General features: G+C 36.7%; 1 long non-coding RNA gene across 1 annotated transcript; it reads right to left on the bottom strand.

Annotated features, from left to right (window-relative positions):
• Positions 1 to 835: 835 nt before the first annotated feature.
• On the bottom strand, positions 836 to 2,706 carry LOC149655963 (uncharacterized). Its single transcript, XR_016370320.1, has 3 exons — positions 2,255 to 2,706; positions 2,117 to 2,156; positions 836 to 1,116 (listed from the first exon to the last, which is right to left on the bottom strand). It is a non-coding gene; the product is annotated as an uncharacterized LOC149655963 (long non-coding RNA).
• Positions 2,707 to 10,426: the final 7,720 nt, after the last annotated feature.

Raw genomic sequence — 10,426 nt, 5'->3', positions numbered from 1 at the left:
AGAAGTATATAATACTTCTCTTCGAGAGAAGTGTACCACAAAGCGGGGTAAGTGTAACGTCACTCTTACCAACATCGGATCATTTGGAGCAAGGTTACTAAACCGAATCACATACACGATAAATAGTTCCCTCATCATTACTCTATTAGCGTTTAAATATTTGGCAATACGCGCTTGTGCATTTTTGTCCCACGTCAAGGCGAGGCTTGTGGGATGATTGCTGGGGATTTAGTGCCAAACAACTATAGAATTCACCTTACGGTGCGATGCCCATCTGGAGTTTGATGAACGGGAAAGCAAACTAAAAGGGTGAGCCTGGGAAGAATGACGTTACATAACTAAAGCATTAAGAGGATACAGAGTGTCATCCTTCTTTTATTATCCCCTTCTGGCAATATGCATTTGAAAATGCTTCATTTGAAATCCACTTTTTATGAAAGGCTAAAACGTTTCCCTATAGGTTGATGTCACAGATATATTTTTCACGTGAGATGGTGCCACTCTCTCCGCTATCAGACCCAGAGTTTAGACTGGCGAGAAGCTCGAGACGCGTATAGGATTCCCGCGCTTTTTCCTCACGCCATGTTGATTTCATCAAAACGGACGAGCAAGCTTGACAAGACAAAATTATTTATATATATCGAAAGTGAGTTTCCGTGATATTTCAATGGATTTTAAACTTTGGTTCAATTATATTAAAAACTTGATATATTGAAAGTAAACATAATACCACTATCGTGGTAAAATACGATATGAAATTGTAAATTCGCTTTCCCTTTGATAGGTACATGAAGCTGCATTTAAATAATTTTTTATCGTTTAATTCCACAGTGTTGAAAAATACGTTAGATCTAGTCAAGCTTAATCCATGCTGTAATTAACGTTTCGAAAAGTATCTTACTAAATTAAACACATCTCCCCTGATTACTTTCGTTAAGTCTAAGTAGTCTATCAATGTAAGACGAGGGCGAAAAATATTTTCAAACTTTAACATTTGACTACCCTAAATCATCAGCAACCAAAATGTACGTTATATTATGAATTCTTTGGGCATACTCTGTAGTAGTCTATACCGAATGAAATCCTCTTCATTACTAGCGGCAAGTCATCTGTTTCCTATTGATGAGAACTTTAATGGAAAAAGAAAACTAAATTCAATTAAGGAATATATATCTGTAGGAAGAGACGCCTCGTGTTCAAAACCGAGAACTACCTCTAAAGCATATACTCCACATCACCAACCAAGGCTAAACGATCCAATTAGTTATTTTCTCTTAAACCGTGTTCAAGATTATAGGGTAAAGCAGTTCGCAGCGACATAAAACGCTTCCTAACTTAAGTGTGATCAAAACTCACAATCGAGAAAATAATTACAAACACGAATTTTTGAAGCTACTTTGAAAACCAACTTGAAGCGGGTGTGTTAGGGGTATTTACACTTGGGGATGAGACTATTCGTTACGGTATTTAAACCTGGAATGAGCCTAATCTGAATGGCATTTTAAAGGAACTGTGAAGAAGGTATCGGCAGGCGGGTAAAAATTATTTGAAATACGCTACAGGCACCACGTGACAACAAGATGCAAAGACTAGGTATTAATTGGGACTGAACACTTAGTCCTTGTTTTTCGCTAGATTCCAGCGCCAATTCCCGGAAGCGGTAGTTTTCGAAAAAAAAAGGAACTGAGCTTCTTTGAACCACGACTCTCCTCGGTCACGTGCCTCTGACGTATATCAAATAATTTTTGACCACCCACCGATGACTTCCTTACAGCTAGTCCCTTTAAGCTGTAATGAGATGTTTTATGGATACTAACGCCTGGGGTAATGAGAAAAGTCTTGTTAGCAATATTTCCATCTGATATAGAGGATTATACCGACAGCCTTAGTTGATATCACTAATTAAAGCGTCTTTAATTGTTAACTGAGGCTGTTGAAATCGCTTCAAACTGATAACTAAGAGGGTTTTTACATAGCGATTTACTGCCTTCAGTGAGCGGACCAATGATCGTTAAGAGATCGTGGCGGGTGTTTGATAGGTTGGCCTATTCACGATTCTATTCCATGAAATATATTTTCCTTGGAATAAAATTTATCTTAGACAAAACGAAATTACCGTGGTGATTCCGTAATGGAAATAAACCTGTTCCGTAAATCTGTTACACTAAATATAATGTTAAAATACGTTTCCTTGTTTTCCTGACGTGCGCTTATAGTGATCAAGTAAAATTTACACTAATTACAGTTTACTCACCTGTACTTGAAAAATCTCTCCGGAAACAGTTTTTCATATTTAGCAGTAGAGGCGGACATTTCTAGAAATTCTGCTACAGTTAAAATTAGGTCGAAACTTATGGACAACGAGCTAGAGAAGTACTTAACCAACAGATTGAAGTTTTCCGGTATTTTTACTAAAACTCTGTGACTGAATTTAGGTAAAACAATGTTTTATATATTTATCTTTCACTGAAACCGCGCTATGTTTGGCCATTATGTGTACATAGTCTAGCTTATTTTTTTGCGATAGCGTAACTAGTTTCATAAAATCCATTATGGTGACCACTTTATCGAGTTGCATTTTGAGGTTTATTTACTTTGGACTCTTTAAATATGGAGACTCGATAACTATGCTGTTCACTTAGAAGATTTCATGCAGAACAAGATGGTCTAGCCACTAATTAAGCCACGTCGTTTACGTACTCTCGCTATCCCTACTACAATAAATATACTTCTAGTGAAATATCCCCTTATATACCGGACAGAGGGAATAATTTTTCAATGGCTGCTTGGTAAAGAGAATCAAATATCGCCAACGCCCGTAACTAAATTTCTAACCCTACTACTACTACCACTTCTACTCAGGTAAAACTATTAATCCCATCGATACCTTGTAGCTAAGAAGAAACTAAAACGATTTCTAAAGCGCGCTTCTAGAATTCTTGCCCGCTCGGACTTTCTTTTAAAATTCTTCTCGATTTGAGGAGAAATACACGTAAATTCTAATAATAAACACCATTCTACATATAACGTCGGTATTTACTTGCTTTTGCTTCTTAAAAATCCCCCTCCATTTCTTTGAATTTTGAAATCGGGGGTCGGGATGATTGATGGCGTGAAACCTTTTATTGTCCACGGGTGACCCGAATTTTAAAGGCAGTATTAAACCTTCCATTTAAATTAAGGCAATACCATAGTCCTCTCTCTCGCTTTAAATATATCGAGCAAACGTAAAACACAATTCTCAAATACACGAACGAAATATATCACCTCACCCCAATTCTCTCCCATTCACTCTCCCTTCAATGACGACCGAAAAATATATACTGTCTAAGGCAGCACGTAACGAAAATTTAAACTTATCTTGTTGGCTCACTTAAATTCTGTTTTGATGACGTTGCTGAAGGGGACGGCGAAAAATACGTAATTCCTTTTTACCTCCGTCACTATGACCCGCCTCTTCTTTCATACCCCACCATCCCGTGGAAAGGAGTACGGGGCTTTGACGCGCACCCGGATTACTCTGTTCTCCATTCCTGATTCTAAAATTAAATCTATCCTTGAAACTATACTCTTAATTTCCAGGATTCGGGCTTTTTGGGAAACTGGCCATCGTCTCCGGGTTTTAAAATTAATAAGCAGAAAAGGATGCTCGAGGTTCATGACAGACGAACAAGTATTGACATACGAAGCCCTGACAGTATTTGACTTAAAAGTAGTCTTCTTGCTCTACGCTTTCCTCTGTGCCGGCGCTATTGCTTTCTTTTCCTTTTCATTGTTGAAATTTCTATCTAAGAAAAAGGTGAATTAAAATAGAAAATCAACATTTTATAATTTCTCACTTTGACATATATTGACAGAAATGACCCTTCGTCCATAGAGCAAAGTTAACGAGTAGACTGGGCCGTCACCCCTACGAATCTCGTCTAGGTCACCGGTTCAGATTTGTGAAACAGGAAAATTAAACAGATTTGTCCTTCTACTCCGATGCTTATAACCACACATCGACGCAGCCTAAAACTGCAAGTCCACAGTGGAAGTACTAATAAACATTGACGTATGTAGTTAGAACGAAGGGAAGAGAAAATTGTATTACCCCTAGGATAATTGGAGACCACCTAGCACCCACTGCTATTTTGAAGAACCTTCAGAGTTGTTCAAATCAACTAATTCCAATAGCCACATATAAAATATCTAAATCACACCTTAAACAACTCTTGCCAGTTATTGATTGTAAAAGATTTATTTACCTAGTAGAAATTATTTTTCGTCTAGATCACCTCTATTTTGAAGATAAACATCTTTAATGGCTCCAAAACGCGAAGAATTGTTTAATTGAAAACTTTTGTTACATCCGCAATTGATCTAAAATCTAAAAGAATTAAAGTGCTGTTATTAGATGCTATTTTTCTCATTACGCTACACTCTAAGAAATTACAGTAGCCAAAAAGTAGGAACACAGTAAAATTTACAGTCATACGAATGAAACAAGTTTTGCTGTAAATATTGATAATAGTCAATTTAATGGTCTCCTAGATCATGTTAACTTGCCATTATTATTAAATGACTGTTAAAACAACAGTGAAACTGCAGTTATATTTTTTAACGGTAACAAATAATTGCATATAGCTGTAGAACGTGGAAAAAAGATTATCGCTGTTAAAATTAATTTGAAATCGCAATATTTTCATTTGACGGCACAAACATTAAAAAAAGTACACCGTTGAAAAAAGTATGCAGTTTAAAAAAATGTCAAATAGCGCTTTTCTCTACGATGATACAGATCAAAATCTAACGTATAGTAGATAAAAATTAATGTATAGAAACAGGAATACATAGATTTTTTCTTCTTGGAAATTTTAAGAGGCCATAGACCCCATACCAGAAGTCCATTAAATTAGGCAATTTAAATTTAATAGACTTCTGGCCATACTAATTACTGATTGAATGTAAGGGGAAGTTCTTAAAAATTTGTGTAACAGCCCACGCCTCCCTTCTTGCGTTTCATGGGCCGTTCATATGTATAAAAGGAAATTTAGAAAACCACAGGTAAAAATGACACCTAATCAAACAACAAAATAAATCCTCTCGCAAGGACGCTAAATAACCGATACGCTTATACAAAAAACTTCTCTTGTCAATTTCAACGCGGGTTTTTAAGAATTAGAGAGAAATTAGTAACCAATAACAGTGAGCACAAAAATTTGTGCTCCCTACCATTAAGAACACGATTTATTTTCTGACTATCTTTCTTAATCAAAAATAAAAGTGAAGTTGTTTACAAAATGTCGGTACAGATGGGTTATTTTTTTGGTCTCCTGTGGGGCCCAGGTTATTTTCCACTCCAGAGGGAAAGAGTTTAGGTGCCTATAAAAAAGGGGGAGGGGATACCGACCCCTGTTAAAAAAAGGAACACTTCGAAAGTAATTTGGTAAATAAATAATTGCTTTCGGTACAATAAACTTTGCAACTTCATTGGCAGGTAATAGTTTATTTCAGCAATGTAAAATTAAAGCAACTTCTCGCGTTGGAGGTATTGTCGAGAGTGACGTAGAATGCTGCCAGTTGTGACGTCAGATCCAAGGTTAAACGTCACGAGTCTGCCTTTAGCAATTGGCGGCCATGACAGTTACCGTTTTTTCTTTATGGGAAAACAGCATGGGTTTACGTCACACCGGCGCTTCTGACAGCACTCTATATTAGGAAGAGACGCGATACCCTATTGGTCACGTGACTATTTTTTGTAAATTTCCATTATCAAACAGAACAGGGTTTTTAGCTGATGTATATTTTAAGTTGAATATATTTTTTTACATTGGTATATTTTGTTAATTTTAGACGTATACATTTATTTATATTTTGTGATTATTTGATTTTTATTTTACGTCTCAAAACAGTTTAAAACTTAAAATTTCGGCACGACATTCGTAACATCTACTCCGTTATCATCGTTAGGGTTAAGAAGATGTACGCGGCGATTGGCTTGGGTTATGAGAAATGTCTAGCCTCCCAATGGCAGGGCTTCCACCAAAGGTTCACGCAATTGCGGCTTTCCATTTATGCTGAATCAATCGCGTTTAGAAGAAACTTATTAATTGGACAGATAGTCCGCGTCTCGACTCGGAGAGGTTTATTTTGATTTCCCAACTTACTAGAATTTGGCTCCAAAAATGAACGAAATTACTGCTTTGCATAAACGCTTATATCTTAAAGATTATTTCACTTGAAGTGGCAATTCTTTTTTCCTCGAGTGTAGGAAGTTTTGTTCTATGACTTCGATTAAATTAGGCTAATTTAATGGACTTCTGCTTCGATTTGTAAATGAAAAAATTGGAAAATATCAATCGAAACGTTTGGGTTTCTTTTTTTAGGGTCATTTATCAACTTCAAAAGCAAATTAACCGTTAGCGCAATTAAACTTCTACAGAACGGTGCCCTAGTTCGAACCTTTTAATGTATGAAGCTGTGATACGTGCACAATTAGGGTCGCTAGAATATCTTGAAAACTTAAATAAGCCTTCATTTCATGATTAAATGATAATATCATTGTGTTTCCGCCTTTTATATATTGCAATGCTTAATTATACTCAAGTGCCATATAGCTGGCTCTTTCTCTCCTTAAATAGCCATAAGTTAACTGACGAAAAGGGTCGATATAAAGCAGACAGTGGTATTCTGGCTAGATTTCCCCTTTTAAGTTGATTGCTATATAGCCCACTTAAATTTTTCTTGGGAATAATATAAACCTTGAGTTCATTGATTGCTATATAGCCCATTCACATTCCCCTCTGAATAATATAGGACTAAACCATGAGTTCATTTATATATATATTAATCCCGGGTCTACAAGGGACACTTAAAAGTACATGTTTTGACATCTGATTCTTGGTTTTGTGTGATTTGGACGTTTAAAAATTGCGGTCGGTTGGTATAAAGTATGATGCTGTTGTTCACAAAGTCACAGAGTCACTTAAACCTCCGGTCATAGCCGACTTGTATTAATAAAGGCCTATAGGTGATCCTCGGTTTTTTTTCTGATATTGGCAATGGCCGTCGTGATCTGCCGCCGCTAGATGTTGCCCTTAGGGGGAAAATTTTGTGGCGGGAACTTCAAAACGAATGAAAATGCCAATAGGACAAAGATTACTTTTTGTCTTGAGATTGGGGTTTTTTTTTTGAAATAAAGTAAGGCAGTTTGTTTTAGAAGTAATACATTTACTTGATAACAATATATTTGTCTTTATCTCATTTAAAGTGCGTTTAGTAAAGTATGTTTCCTACTTTTCTATCACAGTACAATGTAATACTTTCAAAATTGTATTAATACAAGTCGGCTATGCTCCGGTAGTGACATAATGGCGTACACTAATGCAGAATATGCGGATATGCATCTTATGTATGGACTTGTGCGGGATAATTTTATGGAGGCACGGAGACAATATCAGGAACAATTTCCGCAACGTCACGTACCGGATAGACGAACATTCAAGGCTGTTGACTGGCGCTTGAGGGACACGTGTCAACTACAACCAGGAAATGATCGTGAACGAGATCTTCAAGAAGGTTTCGAGGACATCGAACAAGACGTTCTTACCATGTTCGAGCATGGCCGATCAACTAGTACCAGACAAGTTAGACGACAGTTAGGCGTCAATCACGTCTTACTATGGAGAATTCTAAAATGGCATCAGTTTCACCCGTATCACATTCAGAAGGTGCAAGCTCTTAACCATGCAGATTATCCTAGACGCCTAGACTTTTGTCGGTGGTTTGGGGCTAGAGTTGAAGACCATCCATTCCCACGCGCTCTTTTAGTAACCGATGAGGCATCATTGTCCCGTGATGGTATTTTGAACTATCACAACGACCACGAATGGCGTCAGATAAACCCACATGCAACAACTGTTAGGAGCCACCAAGTTCAATTTAGTTTAAATGTGTGGTGCGGAATTTTTAAGAGACATTTTACCGCAACTACTTGAGGACATACCGTTAGCATTGCTACGTGACATGTGGTTTATGCACGATAAGACACCACCACACTTCAGCCGCATGGTTCGAGAACATCTCGACGCTACATTTCCTTTGAGGTGGATTGGACGAGGAGAACCAGTTGCGTGGCCGGCGAGATCTCCAGATTTGAATCCATGTGATTTCTACCTTTGGGGTCATCTCAAGGACTTGGTGTACAAGAGTGAAGTCCGTGATGTGGAGGACTTGCGAGAACGAAACTTGAAGTGTGTGAAACAATCCGAAACACACAAGGCATCTTTCAACATGTCCAAGAATCGTTCGTTAGACGGGCTCATGTTTGCATTAATGCTATGGTAAGCATTTTGAACAATACCTCTAAAACTGTGCTGACGTTGTACATGTACGAAGAAATGATACATTAACTGGAAACTCTTCTTTGTTTGTCACTTTGAGCCAACTTTTATTGACCAATCCTTGCACACTTCTACCTTTAATAATACGCTTCTGCTAGAAAATGGCTCATTAGAATTCTAAGATGGGAGGGTATTGGAATTGTCTAATCAAGATGAGCAGCTGATATGTCTTACTCCACATTTGTGACATTTTTCACGTTTTGGGGGTCAATGTTTGGGGGCCCGTACCTCCGAAACTAAGCGTAGTAGACCCCATGTTCTTTGACACTTTTCACTCAGTTTGACCCTAAGAACACACCCTTTAATTTATGACATGCTTATCAGAAACACCCTGTATATATTTTTAAATATATTTCCGAACATGTTTTAAACACAACATACACATTGTTTATTCCTAAAAGAAAAAGGATTTAGGTTCATTATTATTAATTCCGACGTTAGGAGGAATGGTTTAAATTATTGGTGGACCGAGCGATAATTCCTTAATTGGAAAATATCTGCTCTTGCGTCTTTGCAAGGTCATGTCTTGTTTTTTCAATGTTTTCTGTTTGTGTGTTGCCTTGGTTAGCTTATCTAATCATATAAGACAGGTCATTAAAAACTTAATAAGGGGTACTTATTAGTAACATTTAAAAGTCGTGATACATTCGCCTAGTGCACTGCATTTTGCGTTAGAGCGAATCATACTATGTTTCTTCATATTGAAGGTATTGGCCTATTTTTATCGTCAATGTCCTTTTACAAACATTAATGTTAAACTTTTTCGAAGCCATAGTGTAACGTTAATAATTAAATTTTGTTAAAAAGAAGAGAGGACTTATGGCAATAAAATACAAGTACTTTATTAGGTGTAAATTGCCTAATGAAAATACACTTGAGATGAGAGCTTTCGGCTCGAGAGCCTTCATCAGTCATACTCAAGTGTGACTGATGAAGGCTCTCGAGCCGAAAGCTCTCATCTCAAGTGTATTTTCATTAGGCAATTTACACCTAATAAAGTACTTGTATTTTATTGCCATAAGTCCTCTCTTCTTTTTAACAAAATTTAATTATTTTACAAACATTGTAAAAAACTGATTTTTTTAATTCACTTATACTACTCAATGAAAGACTAACAGTTTTCTAATAGCTGTTTTGTTTGAAGGATCATTTTTCTCTGAATTTTAGCAGTTAATTCCATAATGAGGAAAGTAGTCTTTGTAAATTGCTGTGCTTGGAGTCAATTGAGTCACCAAAAGTGTAAATAATCACGACAATGAAACAGACAGAATGTTAAACTTGTTTTGTTATGGGTCTTAACTTTCCATTAATATAGCCGAAACAAACCATCTTTAACATTCATTCATTCTACTTCATAATGGCGATTATTTACGATTTTCTACCAATTCAATTAACTTCTAGCGCCGCACTTTACTAAGACTTCTCTCCTCATCCTGGAGTTAACCTCAATAAAAAAACAAAAACAATCCTGATTGCAATCAAACAAGAGATGTTATTAAATCCAAACTTGTTATACAGTTCCGCTGTTCATTCTTTTATTCATCTCAGACATAGATATTATGAATGCATCAGTCGGTTTTGTGGCTTCAATTGAAGGAACTGCATTTGGGAGTTTCTTTATTATTTCTACCAAAGCAATTCAGAGAAAAACGATAAGGCAAACGAAGTGCTATTAGAAAACTATTATTCTTATATTGATAGAACAAGACATTATCTAGCAAAAGACGGAAGTGCCGGTATTATCTTTTTATGGCATCATTGCTCGTTCCACCGATAAATTTAAAACATTGTTTCCTAACGTTGGGAGTATTTGGAAAATATACATCCATTTCTGTGTTTCTGCAAAACCAATGTTCAAAAATCAAGCATTTTACGTTCGTGCCAAAGAGTAGATTTTCCCGCCATCTGCGTATTGCTGTTGGAAATAAAATATTTAGTTGTTATCGCGCAAGTCAGGGATTCACTTTTCCTCATTCGTTCTATATCCCACTCTAGTAAACAGATCTTCAGGCTGATGTATAAACTAGAATGTAAAAACCTCA

Source organism: Phalangium opilio, unplaced genomic scaffold (genome assembly GCF_054372755.1).
Source record: "Phalangium opilio isolate 3A_F unplaced genomic scaffold, DU_Popi_V2 ptg000078l_1, whole genome shotgun sequence".
NCBI classification, from domain to species: domain Eukaryota; kingdom Metazoa; phylum Arthropoda; class Arachnida; order Opiliones; family Phalangiidae; genus Phalangium; species Phalangium opilio.
This window is presented reverse-complemented; position numbering and strand designations above follow the sequence as displayed.